This window comes from Zonotrichia albicollis, unplaced genomic scaffold (genome assembly GCF_047830755.1).
Source record: "Zonotrichia albicollis isolate bZonAlb1 unplaced genomic scaffold, bZonAlb1.hap1 Scaffold_122, whole genome shotgun sequence".
NCBI classification, from domain to species: domain Eukaryota; kingdom Metazoa; phylum Chordata; class Aves; order Passeriformes; family Passerellidae; genus Zonotrichia; species Zonotrichia albicollis.
The window spans coordinates 751,768-762,500 of NW_027428349.1; positions in this window are offsets into that span (position 1 = coordinate 751,768).

Consider the following 10,733-nt stretch of genomic DNA (forward strand, 5'->3'; position numbering starts at 1 on the left):
ACCCCGGGGCCCTCGGACACCAGGTCTACCCCGGGGTTAGGGTTAGGGTAAGGGTTGGGGTTGGGGTAAGGGTTAGGGTTAGGGTTAGGGTTGGGGTTGGGGTAAGGGTTAGGGTTAGGGTAAGGGTTGGGGTTGGGGTTGGGGTAGGGGTTAGGGTTGGGGTTGGGGTTGGGGTTGGGGTTGGGGTTAGGGTTAGGGAAACCAGGTCTACCCCGGGGCCCGCGACACCGGGTCTACCCCGGGGCCCTCGGACCCCAGGTCTACCCCGGGGTTAGGGTTAGGGTAAGGGTTGGGGTTGGTGTAAGGGTTAGGGTTAGGGTTAGGGTTAGGGTTAGGGTTAGGGTTAGGGTTAGGGTTAGGGTTAGGGTTAGGGTAAGGGTTGGGGTTGGGGTTGGGGTAAGGGTTAGGGTTAGGGTTAGGGTTGGGGTAAGGGGTAGGGTTAGGATTAGGGTTGGGGTTGGGGTTGGGGTTAGGGTTAGGGTTAGGGTTAGGGTTAGGGTTAGGGTGTGGGTTGGGGTTGGGGTTGGGGTTGGGGTTAGGGTTAGGTTTAGGGTTAGGGACACCAGGTCTACCCCGGGCCCTGGGACAACAGGTCTACCCCGGGGCCTGGGCTGCCGTAGCCTAAGTCCGGCGGCGGACACCAGGTCTACCCCGAGCCCCGGGCTGCCGTAGCCTAAGTCCGGCGGTGGACACCAGGTCTACCACGGCGCCCGGGCTGCCGTAGCCTAAGTCCGGCGGTGGACGCCAGGTCTACCCCGGCGCCCGGGACACCAGGTCTACCCATGGTCCCAGGACACCAGGTCTACCCCGGGCCCCGGGACACCAGGTCTACCCCGGGCCCCGGGACACCAGGTCTACCCAGGGCCCTCGGACACCAGGTCTACCCCGGGGAACGGGTTACCAGGTCTACCCCGGGCCCTGGGACACCAGGTCTACCCCGGGGAACGGGACACCAGGTCTACCCCGGGGCCCGCGACACCTGGTCTACCCAGTGCTCTAGGACAACAGGTCTACCCCGGGGCCCGCGACACCAGGTCTACCCAGGGCCCTCGGACACCAGGTCTACCCCGGGGAATGGGACACCAGGTCTACCCCGGGCCCTGGGACACCAGGTCTACCCAGGGCCCCGGGACACCAGGTCTACCCCGGGCCCCGGGACACCAGGTCTACCCCGGGGAACGGGACACCAGGTCTACCCCGGGCCCCGGGACACCAGGTCTACCCCGGGGAACGGGACACCAGGTCTACCCCGGGGCCCGCGACACCAGGTCTACCCATGGTCCCAGGACACCAGGTCTACCCCGGGGAACGGGACACCAGGTCTACCCCGTGCCCTGGGACACCAGGTCTACCCCGGGGCCCGGGACACCAGGTCTACCCCGGGCCCTGGGACACCAGGTCTACCCCGGGCCCTGGGACACCAGGTCTACCCATGGCCCTCGGACACCAGGTGTACCCCGGGGAACGGGACACCAGGTCTACCCCGGGCCCTGGGACAACAGGTCTACCCCGGGGCCCTCTGACACCAGGTCTACCCTGGGGAACGGGACACCAGGTCTACCCCGGGGCCCGGGGCACCAGGTCTACCCATGGTCCCAGGACACCAGGTCTACCCCGGGGCCCGCGACACCAGGTCTACCTCGGGGAACGGGACACCAGGTCTACCCCGGGGCCCGCGACACCTGGTCTACCCAGTGCTCTAGGACAACAGGTCTACCCCGGGGCCCGTGACACCAGGTCTACCCCGGGGAACGGGACACCAGGTCTACCCCGGGCCCCGGGACACCAGGTCTACCCCGGGCCCCGGGACACCAGGTCTACCCAGGGCCCTCAGACACCAGGTCTACCCCGGGGAACGGGACATCAGGTCTACCCCGGGCCCTGGGACACCAGGTCTACCCCGGGGCCCTCTGACACCAGGTCTACCCCGGGCCCTGGGACACGAGGTCTACCTCGGGGTTAGGGTTACGGTTAGGGTAAGGGTTGGGGTTGGGGTTGGGGTTAGGGTTAGGGTTAGGGTTAGGGTTGGGGTTGGGGTTGGGGTTAGGGTTAGGGAAACCAGGTCTACCCCGGGGCCCGCGACACCGGGTCTACCCCGGGGCCCTCGGTCACCAGGTCTACCCGGGGGTTAGGGTTAGGGTTAGGGTAAGGGTTGGGGTAAGGGTTAGGGTTAGGGTAAGGGTTGGGGTTGGGGTTGGGGTTGGGGTAGGGGTTAGGGTTGGGGTTGGGGTTGGGGTTAGGGTTAGGGTTAGGGTTAGGGAAACCAGGTCTACCCCGGGGCCCGCGACACCCGGTCTACCCCGGGGCCCTCGGACACCAGGTCTAACCCGGGGTTAGGTTTAGGGTAAGGGTTGGGTTTGGGGTAAGGGTTAGGGTTAGGGTTAGGGTTAGGGTTGGGGTTGGGGTAAGGGTTAGGGTTAGGGTAAGGGTTGGGTTTGGGGTTGGGGTAGGGGTTAGGGTTGGGGTTGGGGTTGGGGTTGGGGTTGGGGTTAGGGAAACCAGGTCTACCCCGGGGCCCGCGACACCCTGTCTACCCCGGGGCCCTCGGACACCAGGTCTACCCCGGGGTTAGGGTTAGGGTAAGGGTTGGGGTTGGGGTAAGGGTTAGGGTTAGGGTTAGGGTTAGGGTTAGGGTTAGGGTTAGGGTAAGGGTTGGGGTTGGGTTTGGGGTAAGGGTTAGGGTTAGGGTTAGTGTTGGGGTAAGGGGTAGGGTTAGGGTTAGGGTTGGGGTTGGGGTTGGGGTTAGGGTTAGGGTTAGGGTTAGGGTTAGGGTTAGGGTGTAGGTTGGGGTTGGGGTTGGGGTTGGGGTTAGGGTTAGGTTTAGGGTTAGGGACACCAGGTCTACCCCGGGCCCTGGGACAACAGGTCTACCCCGGGGCCTGGGCTGCCGTAGCCTAAGTCCGGCGGCGGACACCAGGTCTACCCCGAGCCCCGGGCTGCCGTAGCCTAAGTCCGGCGGTGGACACCAGGTCTACCCCGAGCCCCGGGCTGCCGTAGCCTAAGTCCGGCGGTGGACACCAGGTCTACCCCGGCGCCCGGGACACCAGGTCTACCCATGGTCCCAGGACACCAGGTCTACCCCGGGCCCCGGGACACCAGGTCTACCCCGGGCCCCGGGACACCAGGTCTACCCAGGGCCCTCGGACACCAGGTCTACCCCGGGGAACGGGACACCAGGTCTACCCCGGGCCCTGGGACACCAGGTCTACCCCGGGGAACGGGACACCAGGTCTACCCCGGGGCCCGCGACACCTTGTCTACCCAGTGCTCTAGGACAACAGGTCTACCCCGGGGCCCGCGACACCTGGTCTACCCAGGGCCCTCGGACACCAGGTCTACCCCGGGGAATGGGACACCAGGTCTACCCCGGGCCCTGGGACACCAGGTCTACCCAGGGCCCTCGGACACCAGGTCTACCCCGGGCCCCGGGACACCAGGTCTACCCCGGGCCCCGGGACACCAGGTCTACCCCGGGGAACGGGACACCAGGTCTACCCCGGGCCCCGGGACACCAGGTCTACCCCGTGGAACGGGACACCAGGTCTACCCCGGGGCCCTGGGACACCAGGTCTACCCATGGTCCCAGGACACCAGGTCTACCCCGGGGAACGGGACACCAGGTCTACCCCGGGCCCTGGGACACCAGGTCTACCCCGGGGCCCGGGACACCAGGTCCACCCGGGGCCCTTATACACCAGGTCTACCCCGGGCCCCGGGACACCAGGTCTACCCAGGGCCCTCGGACACCAGGTCTACCCCGGGGAACGGGACACCAGGTCTACCCCGGGCCCTGGGACACCAGGTCTACCCCGGGGCCCTCTGACACCAGGTCTACCCCGGGCCCTGGGACACCAGGTCTACCTCGGGGTTAGGGTTACGGTTAGGGTAAGGGTTGGGGTTGGGGTTGGGGTTAGGGTTAGGGTTAGGGTTAGGGTTGGGGTTGGGGTTGGGGTTAGGGTTAGGGAAACCAGGTCTACCCCGGGGCCCGCGACACCGGGTCTACCCCGGGGCCCTCGGTCACCAGGTCTACCCGGGGGTTAGGGTTAGGGTTAGGGTAAGGGTTGGGGTAAGGGTTAGGGTTAGGGTAAGGGTTGGGGTTGGGGTTGGGGTTGGGGTAGGGGTTAGGGTTGGGGTTGGGGTTGGGGTTAGGGTTAGGGTTAGGGTTAGGGAAACCAGGTCTACCCCGGGGCCCGCGACACCCGGTCTACCCCGGGGCCCTCTAACACCAGGTCTACCCCAGGGTTAGGGTTAGGGTAAGGGTTGGGGTTGGGGTAAGGGTTAGGGTTAGGGTTAGGGTTAGGGTTGGGGTTGGGGTAAGGGTTAGGGTTAGGGTAATGGTTGGGGTTGGGGTTGGGGTAGGGTTTAGGGTTGGGGTTGGGGTTGGGGTTGGGGTTGGGGTTAGGGAAACCAGGTCTACCCCGGGGCCCGCGACACCGGGTCTACCCCGGGGCCCTCGGACCCCAGGTCTACCCCGGGGTTAGGGTTAGGGTAAGGGTTGGGGTTGGGGTAAGGGTTAGGGTTAGGGTTAGGGTTAGGGTTAGGGTTAGGGTTAGGGTAAGGGTTGGGGTTGGGTTTGGGGTAAGGGTTAGGGTTAGGGTTAGTGTTGGGGTAAGGGGTAGGGTTAGGGTTAGGGTTGGGGTTGGGGTTGGGGTTAGGGTTAGGGTTAGGGTTAGGGTTAGGGTTAGGGTGTAGGTTGGGGTTGGGGTTGGGGTTGGGGTTAGGGTTAGGTTTAGGGTTAGGGACACCAGGTCTACCCCGGGCCCTGGGACAACAGGTCTACCCCGGGGCCTGGGCTGCCGTAGCCTAAGTCCGGCGGCGGACACCAGGTCTACCCCGAGCCCCGGGCTGCCGTAGCCTAAGTCCGGCGGTGGACACCAGGTCTACCCCGAGCCCCGGGCTGCCGTAGCCTAAGTCCGGCGGTGGACACCAGGTCTACCCCGGCGCCCGGGACACCAGGTCTACCCATGGTCCCAGGACACCAGGTCTACCCCGGGCCCCGGGACACCAGGTCTACCCCGGGCCCCGGGACACCAGGTCTACCCAGGGCCCTCGGACACCAGGTCTACCCCGGGGAACGGGACACCAGGTCTACCCCGGGCCCTGGGACACCAGGTCTACCCCGGGGAACGGGACACCAGGTCTACCCCGGGGCCCGCGACACCTTGTCTACCCAGTGCTCTAGGACAACAGGTCTACCCCGGGGCCCGCGACACCTGGTCTACCCAGGGCCCTCGGACACCAGGTCTACCCCGGGGAATGGGACACCAGGTCTACCCCGGGCCCTGGGACACCAGGTCTACCCAGGGCCCTCGGACACCAGGTCTACCCCGGGCCCCGGGACACCAGGTCTACCCCGGGCCCCGGGACACCAGGTCTACCCCGGGGAACGGGACACCAGGTCTACCCCGGGCCCCGGGACACCAGGTCTACCCCGTGGAACGGGACACCAGGTCTACCCCGGGGCCCTGGGACACCAGGTCTACCCATGGTCCCAGGACACCAGGTCTACCCCGGGGAACGGGACACCAGGTCTACCCCGGGCCCTGGGACACCAGGTCTACCCCGGGGCCCGGGACACCAGGTCCACCCGGGGCCCTTATACACCAGGTCTACCCCGGGCCCCGGGACACCAGGTCTACCCAGGGCCCTCGGACACCAGGTCTACCCCGGGGAACGGGACACCAGGTCTACCCCGGGCCCTGGGACACCAGGTCTACCCCGGGGCCCTCTGACACCAGGTCTACCCCGGGCCCTGGGACACCAGGTCTACCTCGGGGTTAGGGTTACGGTTAGGGTAAGGGTTGGGGTTGGGGTTGGGGTTAGGGTTAGGGTTAGGGTTAGGGTTGGGGTTGGGGTTGGGGTTAGGGTTAGGGAAACCAGGTCTACCCCGGGGCCCGCGACACCGGGTCTACCCCGGGGCCCTCGGTCACCAGGTCTACCCGGGGGTTAGGGTTAGGGTTAGGGTAAGGGTTGGGGTAAGGGTTAGGGTTAGGGTAAGGGTTGGGGTTGGGGTTGGGGTTGGGGTAGGGGTTAGGGTTGGGGTTGGGGTTGGGGTTAGGGTTAGGGTTAGGGTTAGGGAAACCAGGTCTACCCCGGGGCCCGCGACACCCGGTCTACCCCGGGGCCCTCTAACACCAGGTCTACCCCAGGGTTAGGGTTAGGGTAAGGGTTGGGGTTGGGGTAAGGGTTAGGGTTAGGGTTAGGGTTAGGGTTGGGGTTGGGGTAAGGGTTAGGGTTAGGGTAATGGTTGGGGTTGGGGTTGGGGTAGGGTTTAGGGTTGGGGTTGGGGTTGGGGTTGGGGTTGGGGTTAGGGAAACCAGGTCTACCCCGGGGCCCGCGACACCGGGTCTACCCCGGGGCCCTCGGACCCCAGGTCTACCCCGGGGTTAGGGTTAGGGTAAGGGTTGGGGTTGGGGTAAGGGTTAGGGTTAGGGTTAGGGTTAGGGTTAGGGTTAGGGTAAGGGTTGGGGTTGGGGTTGGGGTAAGGGTTAGGGTTAGGGTTAGGGTTGGGGTAAGGGGTAGGGTTAGGGTTAGGGTTGGGGTTGGGGTTGGGGTTAGGGTTAGGGTTAGGGTTAGGGTTAGGGTTAGTGTGTGGGTTGGGGTTGGGGTTGGGGTTAGGGTTAGGGTTAGGTTTAGGGTTAGGGACACCAGGTCTACCCCGGGCCCTGGGACAACGGGTCTACCCCGGGGCCTGGGCTGCCGTAGCCTAAGTCCGGCGGCGGACACCAGGTCTACCCCGAGCCCCGGGCTGCCGTAGCCTAAGTCCGGCGGTGGACACCAGGTCTACCCCGGCGCCCGGGACACCAGGTCTACCCATGGTCCCGGGACACCAGGTCTACCCCGGACCCCGGGACACCAGGTCTACCCCGGGCCCCGGGACACCAGGTCTACCCAGGGCCCTCGGACACCAGGTCTACCCCGGGGAACGGGACACCAGGTCTACACCGGGCCCTGGGACACCAGGTCTACCCCGGGGAACTGGACACCAGGTCTACCCCGGGGCCCGCGACACCTGGTCTACCCAGTGCTCTAGGACAACAGGTCTACCCCGGGGCCCGCGACACCAGGTCTACCCATGGTCCCAGGACACGTGGTGTACCCCGGGGAACGGGACACCAGGTCTACCCCGCGCCCTGGGACACCAGGTCTACCCCGGGGCCCGCGACACCTGGTCTACCCCGGGCCCTTGGACACCAGGTCTACCCCGGGCCCTGGGACACCAGGTCTACCCAGGGCCCTCGGACACCAGGTCTACCCCGGGGAACGGGACACCAGGTCTACCCCGGGCCCTGGGACACCAGGTCTACCCCGGGCCCCGGGACACCAGGTCTACCCCGGGCCCCGGGACACCAGGTCTACCCCGGGGAACGGGACACCAGGTCTACCCCGGGGCCCGCGACACCAGGTCTACCCATGGTCCCAGGACACGTGGTGTACCCCGGGGAACGGGACACCAGGTCTACCCCGCGCCCTGGGACACCAGGTCTACCCCGGGGCCCGCGACACCAGGTCTACCCCGGGCCCTTGGACACCAGGTCTACCCCGGGCCCTGGGACACCAGGTCTACCCAGGGCCCTCGGACACCAGGTCTACCCTGGGGAACGGGACACCAGGTCTACCCCGGGCCCTGGGACAACAGGTCTACCCCGGGGCCCTCTGACACCAGGTCTACTCTGGGGAACGGGACACCAGGTCTACCCCGGGGCCCGGGGCACCAGGTCTACCCATGGTCCCAGGACACCAGGTCTACCCCGGGGCCCGCGACACCAGGTCTACCTCGGGGAACGGGACACCAGGTCTACCCCGGGGCCCGCGACACCTGGTCTACCCAGTGCTCTAGGACAACAGGTCTACCCCGGGGCCCGCGACACCAGGTCTACCCAGGGCCCTCGGACACCAGGTCTACCCCGGGCCCCGGGACACCAGGTCTACCCCGGGCCCCGGGACACCAGGTCTACCCAGGGCCCTCGGACACCAGGTCTACCCCGGGGCCCGGGGCACCAGGTCTACCCATGGTCCCAGGACACCAGGTCTACCCCGGGGCCCGCGACACCAGGTCTACCTCGGGGAACGGGACACCAGGTCTACCCCGGGGCCCGCGACACCTGGTCTACCCAGTGCTCTAGGACAACAGGTCTACCCCGGGGCCCGTGACACCAGGTCTACCCCGGGGAACGGGACACCAGGTCTACCCCGGGCCCCGGGACACCAGGTCTACCCCGGGCCCCGGGACACCAGGTCTACCCAGGGCCCTCAGACACCAGGTCTACCCCGGGGAACGGGACATCAGGTCTACCCCGGGCCCTGGGACACCAGGTCTACCCCGGGGCCCTCTGACACCAGGTCTACCCCGGGCCCTGGGACACGAGGTCTACCTCGGGGTTAGGGTTACGGTTAGGGTAAGGGTTGGGGTTGGGGTTGGGGTTAGGGTTAGGGTTAGGGTTAGGGTTGGGGTTGGGGTTGGGGTTAGGGTTAGGGAAACCAGGTCTACCCCGGGGCCCGCGACACCGGGTCTACCCCGGGGCCCTCGGTCACCAGGTCTACCCGGGGGTTAGGGTTAGGGTTAGGGTAAGGGTTGGGGTAAGGGTTAGGGTTAGGGTAAGGGTTGGGGTTGGGGTTGGGGTTGGGGTAGGGGTTAGGGTTGGGGTTGGGGTTGGGGTTAGGGTTAGGGTTAGGGTTAGGGAAACCAGGTCTACCCCGGGGCCCGCGACACCCGGTCTACCCCGGGGCCCTCGGACACCAGGTCTAACCCGGGGTTAGGTTTAGGGTAAGGGTTGGGTTTGGGGTAAGGGTTAGGGTTAGGGTTAGGGTTAGGGTTGGGGTTGGGGTAAGGGTTAGGGTTAGGGTAAGGGTTGGGTTTGGGGTTGGGGTAGGGGTTAGGGTTGGGGTTGGGGTTGGGGTTGGGGTTGGGGTTAGGGAAACCAGGTCTACCCCGGGGCCCGCGACACCCTGTCTACCCCGGGGCCTTCGGACACCAGGTCTACCCCGGGGTTAGGGTTAGGGTAAGGGTTGGGGTTGGGGTAAGGGTTAGGGTTAGGGTTAGGGTTAGGGTTAGGGTTAGGGTTAGGGTAAGGGTTGGGGTTGGGTTTGGGGTAAGGGTTAGGGTTAGGGTTAGTGTTGGGGTAAGGGGTAGGGTTAGGGTTAGGGTTGGGGTTGGGGTTGGGGTTAGGGTTAGGGTTAGGGTTAGGGTTAGGGTTAGGGTGTAGGTTGGGGTTGGGGTTGGGGTTGGGGTTAGGGTTAGGTTTAGGGTTAGGGACACCAGGTCTACCCCGGGCCCTGGGACAACAGGTCTACCCCGGGGCCTGGGCTGCCGTAGCCTAAGTCCGGCGGCGGACACCAGGTCTACCCCGAGCCCCGGGCTGCCGTAGCCTAAGTCCGGCGGTGGACACCAGGTCTACCCCGAGCCCCGGGCTGCCGTAGCCTAAGTCCGGCGGTGGACACCAGGTCTACCCCGGCGCCCGGGACACCAGGTCTACCCATGGTCCCAGGACACCAGGTCTACCCCGGGCCCCGGGACACCAGGTCTACCCCGGGCCCCGGGACACCAGGTCTACCCAGGGCCCTCGGACACCAGGTCTACCCCGGGGAACGGGACACCAGGTCTACCCCGGGCCCTGGGACACCAGGTCTACCCCGGGGAACGGGACACCAGGTCTACCCCGGGGCCCGCGACACCTTGTCTACCCAGTGCTCTAGGACAACAGGTCTACCCCGGGGCCCGCGACACCTGGTCTACCCAGGGCCCTCGGACACCAGGTCTACCCCGGGGAATGGGACACCAGGTCTACCCCGGGCCCTGGGACACCAGGTCTACCCAGGGCCCTCGGACACCAGGTCTACCCCGGGCCCCGGGACACCAGGTCTACCCCGGGCCCCGGGACACCAGGTCTACCCCGGGGAACGGGACACCAGGTCTACCCCGGGCCCCGGGACACCAGGTCTACCGCGTGGAACGGGACACCAGGTCTACCCCGGGGCCCGCGACACCAGGTCTACCCATGGTCCCAGGACACCAGGTCTACCCCGGGGAACGGGACACCAGGTCTACCCCGGGCCCTGGGACACCAGGTCTACCCCGGGGCCCGGGACACCAGGTCTACCCGGGGCCCTTATACACCAGGTCTACCCCGGGCCCCGGGACACCAGGTCTACCCAGGGCCCTCGGACACCAGGTCTACCCCGGGGAACGGGACACCAGGTCTACCCCGGGCCCTGGGACACCAGGTCTACCCCGGGGCCTTCTGACACCAGGTCTACCCCGGGCCCTGGGACACCAGGTCTACCTCGGGGTTAGGGTTACGGTTAGGGTAAGGGTTGGGGTTGGGGTTGGGGTTAGGGTTAGGGTTAGGGTTAGGGTTGGGGTTGGGGTTGGGGTTAGGGTTAGGGAAACCAGGTCTACCCCGGGGCCCGCGACACCGGGTCTACCCCGGGGCCCTCGGTCACCAGGTCTACCCGGGGGTTAGGGTTAGGGTTAGGGTAAGGGTTGGGGTAAGGGTTAGGGTTAGGGTAAGGGTTGGGGTTGGGGTTGGGGTTGGGGTAGGGGTTAGGGTTGGGGTTGGGGTTGGGGTTAGGGTTAGGGTTAGGGTTAGGGAAACCAGGTCTACCCCGGGGCCCGCGACACCCGGTCTACCCCGGGGCCCTCTAACACCAGGTCTACCCCAGGGTTAGGGTTAGGGTAAGGGTTGGGGTTGGGGTAAGGGTTAGGGTTAGGGTTAGGGTTAGGGTTGGGGTTG